The sequence below is a fragment of the Ambystoma mexicanum genome, unplaced genomic scaffold (genome assembly GCF_040938575.1).
Source record: "Ambystoma mexicanum isolate Mex_15411 unplaced genomic scaffold, UKY_AmexF1_1 Mex_scaf101, whole genome shotgun sequence".
Taxonomy (NCBI): domain Eukaryota; kingdom Metazoa; phylum Chordata; class Amphibia; order Caudata; family Ambystomatidae; genus Ambystoma; species Ambystoma mexicanum.
The window spans coordinates 329700-345987 of record NW_027182327.1 but is presented as its reverse complement, the minus strand read 5'-3'; positions in this window follow the sequence as shown (position 1 = coordinate 345987).

Here is a 16288-nt window from a genome sequence, read left to right as displayed (position 1 = left end):
CCAACTCATGTCTCCCTGCATCCCCACCCCCCAGCAGTGCAGGGCACCCTCCACCAGGCCCCCACTCATGACCCCCTGCACCCCCACCCACCAGCATCCAGGGGCACCCTCCACCAGGCCCCCACTCATGTCTCCCAGCACCCCCACCCCCCAGCATCCAGGGGCACCCTCCACCAGGCCCCCACTCATGTCCAACTCATGCCTCCCAGCACCCCCACCCCCCAGCAGTGCAGGGCACCCTCCACCAGGCCCCCACTCATGACCCCCTGCACCCCACCCACCAGCAGCCAGGGGCACCCTCCACCAGGCCCCCACTCATGTCCAACGCATGTTTCCCAGCACCCCCACCCCCCAGAAGTGCAGGGCACCCTCCACCAGGCCCCCACTCATGTCTCCCAGCACCGCCACCCCCCAGCAGTCAGGGGCACCCTCCATCAGGCCCCCACTCATGTCGACCTGCACTCCCACCCTTCAGGCAGTGCAGGGCACCCTCCACCAGGCCCCCACTTATGTCTCCCAGCACCCCCACCCCCCAGCATCCAGGGGCACCCTCCAGCAGGCCCCCACTCATGTCCAACTCATGTCTCCCAGCACCCCCACCCCCAGCAGTGCAGGGCACCCTCCACCAGGCCCCCACTCATGTCTCCCAGCACCCCCACCCCCCAGCATCCAGGGGCACCCTCCAGCAGGCCCCCACTCATGTCCAACTCATGTCTCCCAGCACCCCCACCCCAGCAGTGCAGGGCACCCTCCACCAGGCCCCCACTCATGTCTCCCAGCACCCCCATCCCCCAGCAGTCAGGGGCACCTGCCAGCAGGCCCACAAACATGTCTCCCACCACCCCCACCCCGCAGCAGTGCAGGGCACCCTCCACCAGGCCCCCACTCATGTCCAACTCATGTCTCCCTGCACCCCCACCCCCCAGCAGTGCAGGGCACCCTCCACCAGGCCCCCACTCATGTCCAACTCATGCCTCCCTGCACCCCCACCCCCCAGCAGTGCAGGGCACCCTCCACCAGGCCCCCACTCATGACCCCCTGCACCCCCACCCACCAGCATCCAGGGGCACCCTCCACCAGGGCCCCACTCATGTCTCCCAGCACCCCCACCCCCCAGCATCCAGGGGCACCCTCCACCAGGCCCCCACTCATGTCCAACTCATGTCTCCCAGCACCCCCACCCCCCAGCAGTGCAGGTCACCCTCCACCAGGCCCCCACTCATGACCCCCTGCACCCCCACCAACCAGCATCCAGGGGCACCCTTCACCAGGCCCCCACTCATGTCCCCTGCACTCCCACCCCCCAGCAGTGCAGGGCACCCTCCACCAGGCCCCCACTCATGTCCAACTCATGTCTCCCTTCACCCCCACCCCCCAGCAGTGCAGGGCACCCTCCACCAGGCCCCCACTCATGACCCCCTGCACCCCCACCCCCCAGCATACAGGGGCACCCTCCACCAGGCCCCCACTCATGTCCAACTCATGTCTCCCAGCACCCCCACCCCCCCAGCAGTGCAGGGCACCCTCCACCAGGCCCCCACTCATGACCCCCTGCTCCCCCACCCACCAGCATCCAGGGGCACCCTCCACCAGGCCCCCACTCATGTCTCCCAGCACCCCCACCCCCAGCATCCAGGGGCACCCTCCACCAGGCCCCCACTCATGTACAACTCATGTCTCCCAGCACCCCCACCCCCCAGCAGTGCAGGGCACCCTCCACCAGGCCCCCACTCATGACCCCCTGCACCCCACCCACCAGCAGCCAGGGGCACCCTCCACCAGGCCCCCACTCATGTCCAACTCATGTCTCCCAGCACCCCCACCCCCCAGAAGTGCAGGGCACCCTCCACCAGGCCCCCACTCATGTCTCCCAGCACCCCCACCCCCAGCAGTCAGGGGCACCCTCCACCAGGCCCCCACTCATGTCCCCCTGCACCCCCACAAACCAGCAGCCAGGGGCACCCTCCACCAGGCCCCCACTCATGTCCCCCTGCACTCCCACCCCCCAGGCAGTGCAGGGCACCCTCCACCAGGCCCCCACTCATGACCCCCTGCACCCCCACCCCCCGGCATCCAGGGGCACCCTCCAGCAGGCCCCCACTCATGTCCAACTCATGTCTCCCAGCACCCCCACCCCCAGCAGTGCAGGGCACCCTCCACCAGGCCCCCACTCATGTCTCCCAGCACCCCACCCCCCAGCATCCAGGAGCACCCACCACCAGGCCCCCACTCATGTCCAACTCATGTCTCCCTGCACCCCCACCCCCCAGCAGTGCAGGGCACCCTCCACCAGGCCCCAACTCATGTCCCCCTGCACCCCCACCCACCAGCAGCCAGGGGCACCCTCCACCAGGCCCCCACTCATGTCCCCCTTCACTCCCACCCCCCAGCAGTGCAGGCACCCTCCACCAGGCCCCCACTCATGTCCAACTCATGTCTCCCTTCACCCCCACCCCCCAGCAGTGCAGGGCACCCTCCACCAGGCCCCCACTCATGACCCCCTGCACCCCCACCCACCAGCATCCAGGGGCACCCTCCACCAGGCCCCCACTCATGTCCAACTCATGTCTCCCAGCACCCCCAGCCCCCAGCAGTCAGGGGCACCCTCCACCAGGCCCCCACTCATGTCCCCCTGCACCCCCACCCACCAGTAGCCAGGGGCACCCTCCACCAGGCCCCCACTCATGTCCCCCTTCACTCCCACCCCCCAGCAGTGCAGGGCACCCTCCACCAGGCCCCCACTCATGTCCAACTCATGTCTCCCTTCACCCCCACCCCCTAGCAGTGCAGGGCACCCTCCACCAGGCCCCCACTCATGTCCCCCTGCACCCCCACCCACCAGCAGCCAGGGGCACCCTCCACCAGGCCCCCACTCATGTCCCCCTGCACTCCCACCCCCCAGCAGTGCAGGGCACCCTCCACCAAGCCCCCACTCATGTCCAACTCATGTCTCCCTGCACCCCCACACCGCAGCAGTGCGGGGCACCTGCCAGCAGGCCCCCACACATGTCCCCCAGCCAACACGTCATCACAATCCAGATCCCAGGCTCCTATACCCACCCAAATCACACCCCACACCACCTCAGTCCAAACACCCAACCAAGCTTTACATCCATTCAAAATTGAAATACCCATTACATGATAGATAACAAATAAGCAGTATGCGCATGAGTACAAGTCTGTCACACCCACACAATGGCAACACATGGCTGTGAAAACCCACATTGTGGCAGGCATGAAACCAATGAGAGAAGTCCACACATTGAAGTAAGAAACAAAAATGTATTACAGTGTAAATGAAGTGAATGAAATCAAAAGAAACAATAATGGCAACAAAAATCAAAATGCTGCATGTCCACCAAAATAATAAATAATGAAAATGGGAATCCAAAATAACCGTAAAGAAATTGTGTCCAAAGTCACCGTCCAACAAAGCAAATCCAAAGGGAAAGTAAAGTGAAAATCCATTGCTCCATGGTGAAAAAAATAATAAAAGATGAAGGCCACAAATCCACTGTCAAACTATTTACAAAGAGCAAATCCAGGGTCCATGATCCCAACGATGTAATTGAAACCTAATACAACCCACCTAATAACTATATACAAAAAAGTGGGGCATAGTCCAAGTGCCACAAATTAAAAAAAAAAAAACCTAACATTAATTAACTATATACAATGGCAGCGGGCTAGTCCAACGGCTCACTTCTGGATGTTGCGGGCCAGGGCATCATCGAACTCCTGCTCAATGTCCCGGAGTCGGTCCTGTTCCATGGCCCAGAGGGTCCGCAGGGACGATGACATGTTCTCCTCCAACTCCCAGCGGATTGCCTCAAGGCACTCAGCCCGCCTCAGGGCCCTCCGCATGGAGTTCTCCGCCCTGACCATCGTGAGCCGTGCCTCTTCTGCCCGCTGCCGCTCCGCATCTATGGCGTGGCCCAACCGCTGCCACACGGAAGACACTTCGCGTCCTGAGTCCACCTGCCCTCTGGCCGATGCCTGCCCCTCCGATGTCGAAGGCCCCGAGCCATCGTGGCTCCCACCTACAGCCTCCTGCTGCTGCTGCTGCTGTCCATGTGCCCTGTCCAATGGTGCCTGCACATCCTCCTCCAGCTGGGGTGCAGTTGTTGATGTGGCCACCCCTGCTGGATGTCCGACTCCCGACTGTGGCAGGGATCTGTTGCCCACCAGCCTGGCCGCACGGTCAGAGGCAGCTCCATAGGGCAACCAGGTGATACATGGGTGGGAAGATGGCATGGAGGACGACTGGGGCATAGGGGGTTCTGTTGAGGAGGGGGTCGGAACAAGGTCCAGGAAATGGAGGAATCCGGCCATGGTGAGCTGTCCCAGTGGGTCAACGCAGTCAACGAGCCATGCGAGAAGACGTGCAGTCTCATCATGGAAAGACTGCAGGTCAGCTCGCATGGCCCGTTGACGCAACGCCACCCCACCCTGGACAGGCTCAACCTGTTGCAGGATAGCCACATCCGCAGGGAGAGGAAGGCCAGTTGGTGTAAGCCAATCCCCTCCCTGAGAACGGGTCTGGAGGTAGGCATCCCTGCTGGTGCAAGATGATGCAGTGACAGGAGCAGAGACAGGATTGCACACAGGCACCTCCGCGGCAGCCTGTGCTGCCACCTGTCCCTGGTCCTGCACTGCACCACTAGCACCAGGGGAATCCCCACCTCCAGACCCTGCCTCTGTTGCTTGCACGGCCTCCTCCTCCACCAAACCCCCCACCAACCTGGATGACTCCGTGCCATCTTCCTCCGTTGGGCCCTGTGGGGTCCCAGCTGCCCCTTCTGCTGCCGAGGAGTCCAACTCCAACCTCCGCCTCCTGGACCTCCCCTCGGCAGCTGCGGCCTCGGACGCGGCACCGGACTCCTCACTCCCCGACGAGATCACAACCTGGGAGTGGCGCAGGGCCTTGCGTCTCCGGCTGGTGGTGCGACCCCTGCCGCTGTGCTCCACAGCACCTTCTCCGCCCTCTTCATCAGTTGACGCTGCAGACAGGGAGAAATTAAACACAGGCATCAGGGCACTGTACAATGGACACATACACACATGACAGTTGCACATGAGTGGCATTGGCAAACCTCAGACATGCCATCACAATCCCCAACACACATGTCATTTCAACTTGCACACATGAGCTATACCACAGCCATATCGCAACAGCCAGCACCATCCATACACATACAACAGCATGAGCAGGCAAAGGTGAGCCAGACATCACATGTGACACAGGGAGTGCACTACACATGCACACACACCACCACACTTGCATGCATGTGTACACCTCCGCCAACTGTCGCAGTGTACAGATCAGCATCCATGTCATACCTGCCAATCATTTTTCCACATCCTTTGCTATGCAAGCCTACACACACAAGCACCATCCATGTGTCACACATGAGAGCCCTCTCATGTGACAGCCTCACGGCCCTGTACCCCCCCATACTTGGCCACATAAAATCACATGTGCAACCTGCACACTCCTGCCACACCACCACACGCACAGCTTACAATCAGTATGCATGTACACTTACCGCTCGACTCCAGACGGGTCTGCCTCTCAAGGACCTGGATGTGGCGCGCTGGGGATATGCGTTCCAGGACCCTCATCTGATCTTCCGACAAGTGGCCCCGGCGCCCTTTAGCATCCGCTGCTTTCAGGAGGCGCCGGGCCTTCTTGAGGGTCCTGGACCTGAAGTCCTCCCAGCGCTTCTTCACATGATGGAATTGTCGGACTGCCACCCCCTCCGCGTTGATGGCAGTCACGATGTCCGTCCAGATCCGAGTCCGTCCTTCCTTGTCGGCGCGAAACCTTCCAAAGAGGGCATCATACTGCCCCAGGACATGCTCCACCAGAACACCAACTTCGGTGGCAGTGAAGCTGGTGCCCCTCTGCCTCTCTGGCCGGGGGTTGCCACTGGTGCCAGATGTTGCAGTGCCCGGCATGGCAACCCCAGAGGCAGGAGTGGGTGGGCAACTGGGTCCTGGGGCTGGGCTGTGGAGCGATGGTATCCCAGTCGGGAGTCTTCAGTTCCAGCAGGGGTGGTCACAGCAACAGCACCCCTGGCTGATGTGCAGGCAGCAAATGGCAGGACATGTGGGCAGCAGGCAGTCAGTCAGCAGCAGATGGCAGGTGGGAGCGTGCTCAGGGCTCTGGGGGGCAGTAATTTGGCCTTCGTGGCAGGAGCGTGGTCTTCCGTGTGCTTACGCGTGGCCAGCTTGATACGGAGTGATTTGGCACGTGAAAATCCAGCATGTCTGCGTGTAATTCGAGGAAAGGCCCTTAGCGGGTAAGCGCGTCAGCACATGCACGTTAATTCATTGGGCAAAGGACCCCAGGCGCGTCTATGACGTCACGCGCATGGCACGTGAAAAAAAAAATACACGTCCAAGTGTCAAAGCGTGTAATTGGTGGAAATAGCCTCAGCGCGTATGCGCGTCTGTGACGGGTGTGTAAAAGGTACATGTAGAACACATTTCCTTGTACGTGCTTTTCGTGGAGAGCAAGTGGGTGAAATCTTTACTTCGTGTCGGTTCACATGCAATTTACTTCACGGCGTTTCAAGTTCGTACTCCCTGTTACCTCTGACAGCTTTTTCTCTTTTCCTCTTTTTCCTGGGCCTGTTTCCTCAAACAGCGTTCCCTTCTACTGTTGTCCTGTCTCCTCAGACAGTGTACAATTCTTCTTTTGGCGGGGGTGTTGCCAACGTGCACACGCGCGTCTTTTTCACGCTTTTTTTCCTGGCAGACGGTGAGTCGCGCATGTATTTAACATCTGTGCTTGCCCCGTGTGTCGCGTACCCCTTCAGAGATCATTCTAGGCTGCGTGTGACACGCATACATTCATTCTTGTGTTTCTGGGTGCCACAGCATAGTGCAGGTTTATTTTTCCACACACGTGGTCTAGGAGGGGTTGCGTGCACCTTACTTCCCTTTTTTGGGGTGCCTGTGCGTTGCGTGACCCGTCATCTTTCCCCAGGGGTGACATACAGCCTTGCTAGAGCACTAGGGTACGATTACCATCTGGTACCCAACCCCTTTGATCCCCAATTGCCCAGGACAATAGTTCACAGTGACTCCCATACGCACAATAACATCAGTGCCATGGCTGGGAGGCGAACAAGCCGTAAGGGTGGCAAAGGTGGCCGAGCCCCAAGTGGTGGCCGTGGTGGATCCGGTAGGGGACGTGGCCATGACTTGCAGGGTGCCCCTAGCCCCCCATGTGTGGAGGACCAGTCAGGGACACCCATGCCCCCCCCCTGGTTGAGGGTAACGTGGCTGACACCATCCATGCTCAACCCTTGTTGGACCAGCCCACTGTGGCACCAGACCTGGCACAGGGTGACTCCATGGCTGACTTCCAGGGCAGCAGGTCTAGGCCACGTGCGCCGGTGCACGTTGGTGTCATCAGGCCACGTGGATCAGGGGCAGCTAGGTCATCTGCTGCCCCGCGTGGGCAGGCTGGGGAGGCTGCAGGGGCAGCTGCGGCTCCATCCACCCACCTCTCACACACCCAGCCAGGACAGTGTCGGTCCTAGTCCATCCTGCTGACATTCCCCCTGACACCATCACACTTGAGCTAATGCCTGCACCAACTCCCATGCTGAATGTGCAATCCCACACTCCTAGTACAGAGTCCACCGGGACTCCTGTCCAGAGCGGCGTAGGACACTCAGGATCCCCACCACCTTCCGAGCAGAAGAGGAAGAGTGCTCGTCCAGTAGAGGCTGATGCCCCAGACACGGCTACCCAGTCCGGCACGTCAAGGAAGCCCAGCTTCAATGAGGCCGAACTGAATGCACTTGTAGAGTATGTGTCCGCACATGACCGCGAAATGGTGATTGTTGCAGGATCCAAGACCACACCTGCACTACGTCTGGCACACTGGCAGACCATCGCGGACATCATAAGTGCCCTTGGAATCGTGAGGCGCACAGCTACCGAATGCTACAAGCGCTGGAATGACCTGAAGCGCAGGGCAAAGAATAAGCTGGCCTCAAGTCATGCCGCCACTCTAGTGACTGGAGGTGGGTCTCCAGCAGAGGACATAGAACTCACTCCACATGAGCATGTTGCTGGGACCTACGTCACTGAAGAACAGATCCAAGACGTGGGAGAACTGGCAGATTACGAGGCATTGTCCGGTGAGTGCACATGCATGTTGTGTGTCATCCATGTGCATGGTGTGTGAGGGCTTCTGTTTGGGTGCCAGGTGAGGGTGTGTGTGCCTGAGTGGTTTGGGTCACCCATGTGCCTCATCCAATACATTCTGTGCACCAGCATTTGGGTATAGCAGTATCCCTTCTGCCAACAGTAGATATCCAGCCCAACACCACGCCAGTTGCCCTTGAAGGGTCATCTTGCCACAACATTGTTGCTTATTTTTCTCTGTTTATTCAGGCAGATTGTTTGAATTCCACCACTTTTATTAGGCATTTCTCAGTCCTATTGTCACATGTCTGACATGGGTATGGTACAGTGGACTGACTTTGTTTCCTGGATATCATTTGTTTAGACATGTCCCTGTGCTATAGGACCATTTTGGACTGGCAGCTTGTTAGGGAGAATTCTCTGTTTAGGCTGAATTTCCTAACCTAGTGAGTCCTCCAGCAGCTTTGCTGGATTTCTGGAGTTTGTTTTTTTCCATCCTGCCAAGAGTGAGACTCTTTTCTCCCACTCTTGGACATGTATGTGTGTAATTCCTTTGAAATGTCAATGTGTTCGATGGGCTATGGGGTCTTTTACTCCATAGGGTCTCATATGTTTTTCTATGTGTGTTACACCACACCCTACGTGCCGTAACACTGGGGCGTCCTAGCGGACCCCCACCATAGACTCCATACCCGGGGACTGACTACTGTCTCCCCGGTCATGTAAAGTCACCATTGGCTTTACTAGACCTAAGTTTATTAACAGAACTAGTACAAACCACCTTATTGTGGACGTACTAGTAGGGGTAATTCGATTACTCCTAGGTCTGTTACTCGAGGGGGCACTGTCCCGTCCCCCCTCGTCGAGTTTTGGCTGGTGGCAGTGGAAACTACTTGTTATGTTCGACCCCGAACATAACCCTATGGGATTCGTCCCATTGTTGGAGATTGACCCTTTTTCTCGTTAATCTCTAACGTACCACCGGTCTCCTTATCTTAAATAAGTTTATCGGATGGTATTTTCTGCCAGAACTCGGTTTTTAAAATGGCGTCTGTGTTCGTCTCTGTGACTCCTAAACCAAAGGTTGAGCCCTTTGTTCCACTTTTGGCGGGCCTCTGGACAGAGACCCTCCAAAGTGGTGCCATTCTGTCTGGGTTACCACAGGGGTGTGGGAGGGGGTTTAGGCACCCTGGACCGAGTTGCCTTGCCAACTCCGGTCGCACTCTGGAGTGATTGGCTCAAGTGGTGAGCCTTCCCACTCACCACTTAGCATGTGTTGATTGACAGCTAGGCTGAATGAATGGGGGCTTTCTGCATAAAAGCAGGGCTTTTGGGACTGGATCTTCAGAAGTCGCCACAGGACCTAAGAATCCAACGAGGGTAACGCTGAGCCGACCTGCACGACGACACCTCCGGTGGAGCCCTGCGGAACCGACTCACCACTTCCCGACGACAGAGGAGATCTCCCTGCCGGAGAGTCTCTTCCCCTGGCTGGTGGGAACAACCAGTCCCCTTTGCTTTTTATTTGCCTCAGGACGCAGTGGTCGAATTGCCCGTGCAGAGCACCTCGGCAACCGGATAGCCACTACCCCTGTACCGCGACCAAAAAGTGGTGCCTTGTGACGGAGCACTCCGCGGCTGGTCTCTTCCCTGGTGGTGCACCGGACTTCACTTTTCTTCGACGACGAGATCATCTCTACTCTTGGCAAAGACCCGACGTGCATCCACCACCAGGAACAACTGCCCCCGGCGGAGCTGCCCTCCACAACAAGGTACCGTGTCCGCCTGGCTTCCCTTTCGATCGGTTCGAGTGAGGTGTCTTAATCCTCTCCTTTCCGTTGGGTCCCTTCAAGCTTTTCTCATTTATTGTTCTGAACTGGTTCAATCTGCCGATAACAATTTGCTACAAAGACTTGAATGCATCTCCACTAGAGACTTTTTGGGACATCTCGCCTTGCCTCTCTCCGAGTGGGCCTGGCCTCTGAACTTTATGATCTATGGTGATTCTTGCCTTCCTGCCTTGTATTTTATCCGCGAAGGATTGAACTGTGTTGATTTCGTAACCTGCTTATTTTTCTCTCCCGTCCTAACCAATATTAGAGTGTCATCTAGGTTGAGGTATACACCTCTGTCTGAAAATAAGTGGTACCGGTAGAACCTAGAATTGTCGAAATATTGCTAGGGGGATTGATCATTTTCTTCTTCGTAGAGTAATTGTGTTTGATTTGTTTGCCGTGATAGTGCCATAGTGTTTTTCATAGATGTTCTGTTATAAATAAATACCTTAATATCTTTACACTAAGCTTCGTTGCGTGTTTGCTTGTCTTACTGTGAAGAATTGCCCTATTTTGTATACTCCACATACTGCTCAACATTTCTTGAGGGAAGTCTGACTGCTCAGCCATAGCTACCAAGTGAATCTGTGTGGTACAGACTGCTACCAAGTGGGTTCACCGCCAAACACCTGTAGTCCTAAATCTTTTGCCGTGGTCCCAGAGGGAACTGCACAGGTTTCCGCCTAACACTGGTGTACAGCGGTGGGATTTGTATCGAGTATACAGTTTAGAGTGCTTTTCGACACTGTAGGATAACTAACCACAAAACTTTGCACAAAAAGCAACTTTCAAAAAACATGTCTACGATGGAAACTTACAGTCAAGAGTCCTTGTCAGGTAAAAATACTGAGAGTCTGCGAGCTCTCTGTAGGCAAGAGAATCTTCCTGTAAGAGGCAAAAAGTTAGAACTGATAGAGAGACTGCTGGCGAACCAAAGTCTGGGTACTGGTTCAGAGGAACCAATCTCTCCAGCGAATGTAGATAACAGTAATGGTGTTGATCTGAATCGTAATTCTGATGATAGCGATGAAGAGGCTGACGAGGACGGAGAGGCTAACGAAACTGTCTCCCCTGCTCCTCTACCTGCCGTACCAGCTGTGCCTACGGGGCCCATACCAGGTCCCACAAGTAACCCTGTTTATTTTGAACTTGAAAAAATGAAGCTCGAACTAGAATACAAACGGTTCTTGGCTCAATCTGAACGAAACCAAGAGCTCGAGTTCAGACGGATGAATGCCCAGGCAGAGCAGAAGCAAGCTGAGTTAAGACTCAGAGAAATAGAACTTAATCACGAGTTAGAGATGAAAACGTTGTCTATGGAAAATGCTTCTCTCTCCTCTGGTTCCTCTAGGAGCTCCAGTCCCAAAAGACCCCGGATGCCGAAGGAATTAGTGGGTATGTATGAACTGAGATTGGATGTGTTGGATTGGTTGAAACTGTTTGAATACATTCATGGGCTCCAGGACATCACCGGGAATGCGTTGCTTCCCTGGTTGTTCTCTAGGCTCCCTCCTGTTGCGACTGATTTTTACATTTTTTTTATTTATTTACATTTATATAGCGCACAAGCAGCCCAGGGGCATTGAGGCGCTGTTACTTGCAATGAACTTAGTTACATGGTACAGGTAAGATAGCGGATGTTGACACATTGTAAAAGTTGCAGGATGACGTACTGTTGTTACAAGTATTGCTTTTTGATCATATGATACAATATACATGGGATAATCGTGCTAGTATGTCTAGCCTTAGGTGAACAGGGTAGTCTTCAGCGTTTTGCGGAAGGTGGTGAGGGAGGCCTCTCCACGGATAGTGTGTGGTAGGGCATTCCAGTGCGAGGGCGCAAGGTAAGGGAAGCTGGATCCGCCCGCTTTTACTTTTTTTACTAGAGGCACTGAGAGCATGTTGGTGTAGGGTGATCTGGTTGGCCTGGTGGAGGAGACAGGGTGTATCCTTTGTGAGAGGTATGCAGGCGCAGTGAGGTGGATGCATTTGTGGGTCAATGTCAGGGCTTTGAATAATATCCTTTCTTTTATTGGGAGCCAGTGGGCTAGTTTTCTGGCCTCAGAGATGTGTTCCCTTTTTGCAAAACCTTGGGCTGCCCGGAGCGCGTTGTTCTGTATTACTTGTAGTCTCTCTAGGTTTTTTTTAGAGGTTCCTAGAAAGACTACGTTACAGTAGTCTAGCCTAGAGCCGGTGATGGCTCTGGCTATGTTAGTGCAGTTCTCTTTGGAGAGAAATGGCCTGACTGCATTGATCAGTTTAGCATGATATGCCGCTGCAGAGGCAATTGCATTGATTTGTCTGTCCATGGATAGGCTAGAATCCAGATAAACTCCCAGGGTTTTGACAGATTCGGAGACTGGAATTTTAATGGAATCAATAAGACGGATTACGAAAGTGTGAAACTAGCTTTAAAAGCTAGATTCGGGAAGACCCCTTCCCAGTATCTTAAGAGGTTTAGAACCCTCAAAAAGCATGATGGTACCCCTTGGGCTACCTGGGTGAGTGAAGGGTTGAAAAACTTAGAGGGATGGATTAAGGGTTACAAAGTGAACACTTATGAGGGTATGAGAAATCTTTTTATGTTGGAGTCTATTTATGATGCCTGTTCTCCTGAGCTCAGACAGCACTTGGCTGATTCGAAGGAATTGGATTCCAGGGAGCTAGCTAAGGCTGCTGACTTGTGGGTTGCCAACAGGGCTACTCGTAAGGATTCTGGGGCAACTCAGAAAAAGGATGAGGGAAAACAGCCTAAAAAAGACTCAAAAGAGAATTCGAATAACTCACATTCCAAAGAGGGCCCCAAGCAAAACCAGAAGGGTAAGCCACCGGGAAAACCACAGCAGAATAGTGTGTCTTCTGGTGCCAAACCAGAAGGAGGCCAGAACAAGACACCATTCCAGAAAGCATTCGGTAAATGCTTTGTTTGTGGCTCGACTGACCACGTGAAAGGAGATCCCAGATGTAAGGGTAAACCTTCAGGGGTCCAGCTTGTCTCCTTAGCCTTCGCTCCAGAGGAAGAAGTCCAAATGGCAAGTGGAAACTTTCTACTGCTAGCTGACGAACCCATTGGAGTCTCAGCCAGCGTTTCTTTAGTATCTCTGGGGTTGTGGGAACAACAGAATTTAGATGTCTATAATTCTATCCCCGATAATACTAAGTGTAAGTGTCCAGGTGAATGGTCAGGAGACTCCTGCCATTAGGGACACTGGGGCCAGCATAACTGTGGTGGATAAATCGTTTTTTCAGGCTGAGCATGTTGCTAAGGCACCCAAACGTCTCACCAAGTTAGCTGGAGGGCCTGTGCAGATGCTCCCCCAATTACCAGTTCTCATCCAGTGTAACGACATGACTGTGAAGATACCTGTCAGCATACAGAGTGAGGTACCAGGACGCGTACTGTTGGGTAACGATTTGAAAACTCTCTGAGTTGTATCGCATACTCCCAGACCTCCTAGTAAACGGTTACAGGAGCTAACCAGACCTGCAAGAGAGAGGACCATGCGCGGTACTCTCCAGGAGATGATGAAGAAAGATATGACTCCTGCTCCACTGGAATTGTCGGCCGCTGTCTCCAAGAAATCAGAAGCGAAAGGGAAACCTAAGACTTCTATCCCGAAACCAGCAGCCCGCATTCCAGTGCAGACAACACGGACTTCCCCGCGGTTGTCCACAGTTACACCCGTAACTCCACCTCCAGCCGAGGCTGAGAGGGAGGTACAACCCTGTGTGGTAGAATTAGACTCTGAGGAAGAGCTAATGGAAGGCCAGGAACTCATTGGAGATCTGGATCCTGTTGACCATCCTGAACTGCAGTCTTTACTGGCAGAAGGTGGACCCAGCAGGGCAGACTTCAGTAAGGGACAGAGAGAATGTCCAACTCTGGAAGGTCTTCGCCACCAGGCAGAAGCTCAGGCTGAAGGGCAAGAGCCTGGGACATACAGGTTGCACTGGGAAGATGGCCTCTTCTACAGTGAACCGACCGAGTCTGCACCTGGAGACTACAAACGACTCGTAGTACCCCAAGAGAACAGACCACAGTTCTTGCAGTTAGCCCACGAGATTCCTTTGGCTGGTCACTTGAGTTTCAAGAAGACTAAGGAAAGGCTCTCTCTCTACTTCTATTGGCCGAAGATGGGGGCCGAAGTAGAAAAACACTGCAGGAGCTGCCACACCTGCCAGATCTCTGGTAAGGTTAGCTCCAAGAATGTGGCACCTTTAGTGCCTCTCCCAGTCGTGGGAGTCCCATTTGAGAGAGTAGGGATTGACATTGTTGGTCCCCTTGATCCTCCAACCTCCACAGGCAACAGGTTTATACTTGTTGTAGTAGACCATGCTACTAGGTATCCTGAGGCCATTCCTATGAGGACTGTTACAGCTCTGGCTGTGGCTAAGGCCCTCCTTGGTATTTTTACTAGGGTCGGGTTTCCTAAGGAAGTAATCTCTGACAGGGGGTCAAACTTTATGTCCCACTACATGAAAGCCATGTGGAAAACCTGCGGAGTTACTTACAAGTTCTCAACGGCTTACCACCCACAAACCAATGGGTTGGTAGAACGGTTCAACCGAACCATGAAGAGCATGATAGGTGCTTTAGAGGAACCCCTTAAGCGTAAGTGGGACCTTCTACTGCCATGCCTTCTCTTTGCTTATAGAGAAGTCCCTCAGGAAGGCGTAGGTTACTCCCCCTTCGAACTCCTCTATGCTCATCCCGTCAGAGGTCCATTGGCCCTGATTAAGGAGGGGTTGGAGAGTGCTCCTTCCAACAAGCCAGTCAGAGTGACTGACTACGTGATAGGTCTCCGGAGGAGAATGTCACACATGATGACGGAAGCAAGCGATAACTTGAAAGCTGGACAAGCATTGGTCAAGCACTGGCACGATCAAAAGGCTAACATGGTTGAGTTCGCTCAAGACCAGCTCGTTCTCGTTATGATCCCAACAAGGCAGAGGGCCTTGCAAGATAAGTGGATGGGACCCTTCCGAGTAGTGGGTAAACTCGGAGAGGTTAACTATCTGGTGGACTTGGGCAATCCCAAGGAGGCTCCGACAGTCTTTCACACCAACTGACTTAAAGCGTATGTCTCACGACCTGATGTATGAGCGTTGCTTCTAGCATCATCCGAGGAAGAAGAAGAGAGTGAAGCTCTTCCGGATCTCCTCAGAGGCTTACCTTTAGACGGAAAAATTGAAGGAGTAAATCTCTCCTCCAATCTGACACCCGAGCAACAAGACGAGTGCAAATCTATGTTGAATCAGTTTGCCTCGCTGTTCTCGCTTTCACCAGGCTTGACCCCTTGGGGCCAGCACGACATACTCACTGGTGACTGTCTGCCAGTCAAAAGCAGAGGATACCGCATGTCAGAAAACGTACGAACCCACATCAAAGGTGAGGTCAGCAAGATGCTTGATCTCGGGGTAATAGAGCCCTCTACTAGTCCATGGTCTAGCCCAGTTGTGTTAGTACCAAAGGCCGGATCTAAAGAACTTAGATTCTGCGTGGATTATAGAGCTCTCAATGCAGTCACCAAGACTGATGCCCACCCTTTGCCAAGAACAGATGAGTTGGTGGATAAACTTGGCGCCGCCCAGTTCCTCAGCACATTTGACTTGACGTCAGGCTATTGGCAAATAGCCCTGACAGACCATACCAAGGAGAAAACTGCATTTTCTACCCCCGTTGGCTTATACCAGTTTAAGGTAATGCCTTTCGGATTGAAGAATGCACCTGCTACGTTTCAACGGATGGTAAACCAGGTTCTGAATGGGATGGAGGGCTTCTGCATGGCATACTTGGATGACATCGCAGTGTTCAGCAATTCCTGGGAAGAACATGTAACCCACCTGAGAGATGTTTTGCAGGCTCTTGGACGAGCCAATCTGACCATAAAGGTGAGCAAATGCCAAATTGGACAGAGTAAGGTAGTCTATCTTGGGCATGAGGTAGGCAGTGGAGAAATAAGGCCTTTGCTCAGTAAAATTGAAGCTGTGCAAAATTGGACAACACCGACTACTCAAACCCAGGTGAGAGCCATCCTAGGCCTCACTGGGTATTACAGGAATTTCATAGAGAACTATGGGACCATAGCTTCTCCACTGAATGTCATCTCCTCACCCAAATTTCCTAAAAAGGTTAAATGGAACGAGGAGTGCAATCAGGCTTTTGAAAACCTGAAAAAGGCTCTTTGCCAAGCCCCAGTACTCAGAGCTCCTGATTACCGCCAACACTTCATTGTGCAGACAGATGCTTCAAATGTAGGAATAGGTGCCGTACTCAGTCAACTGGATGG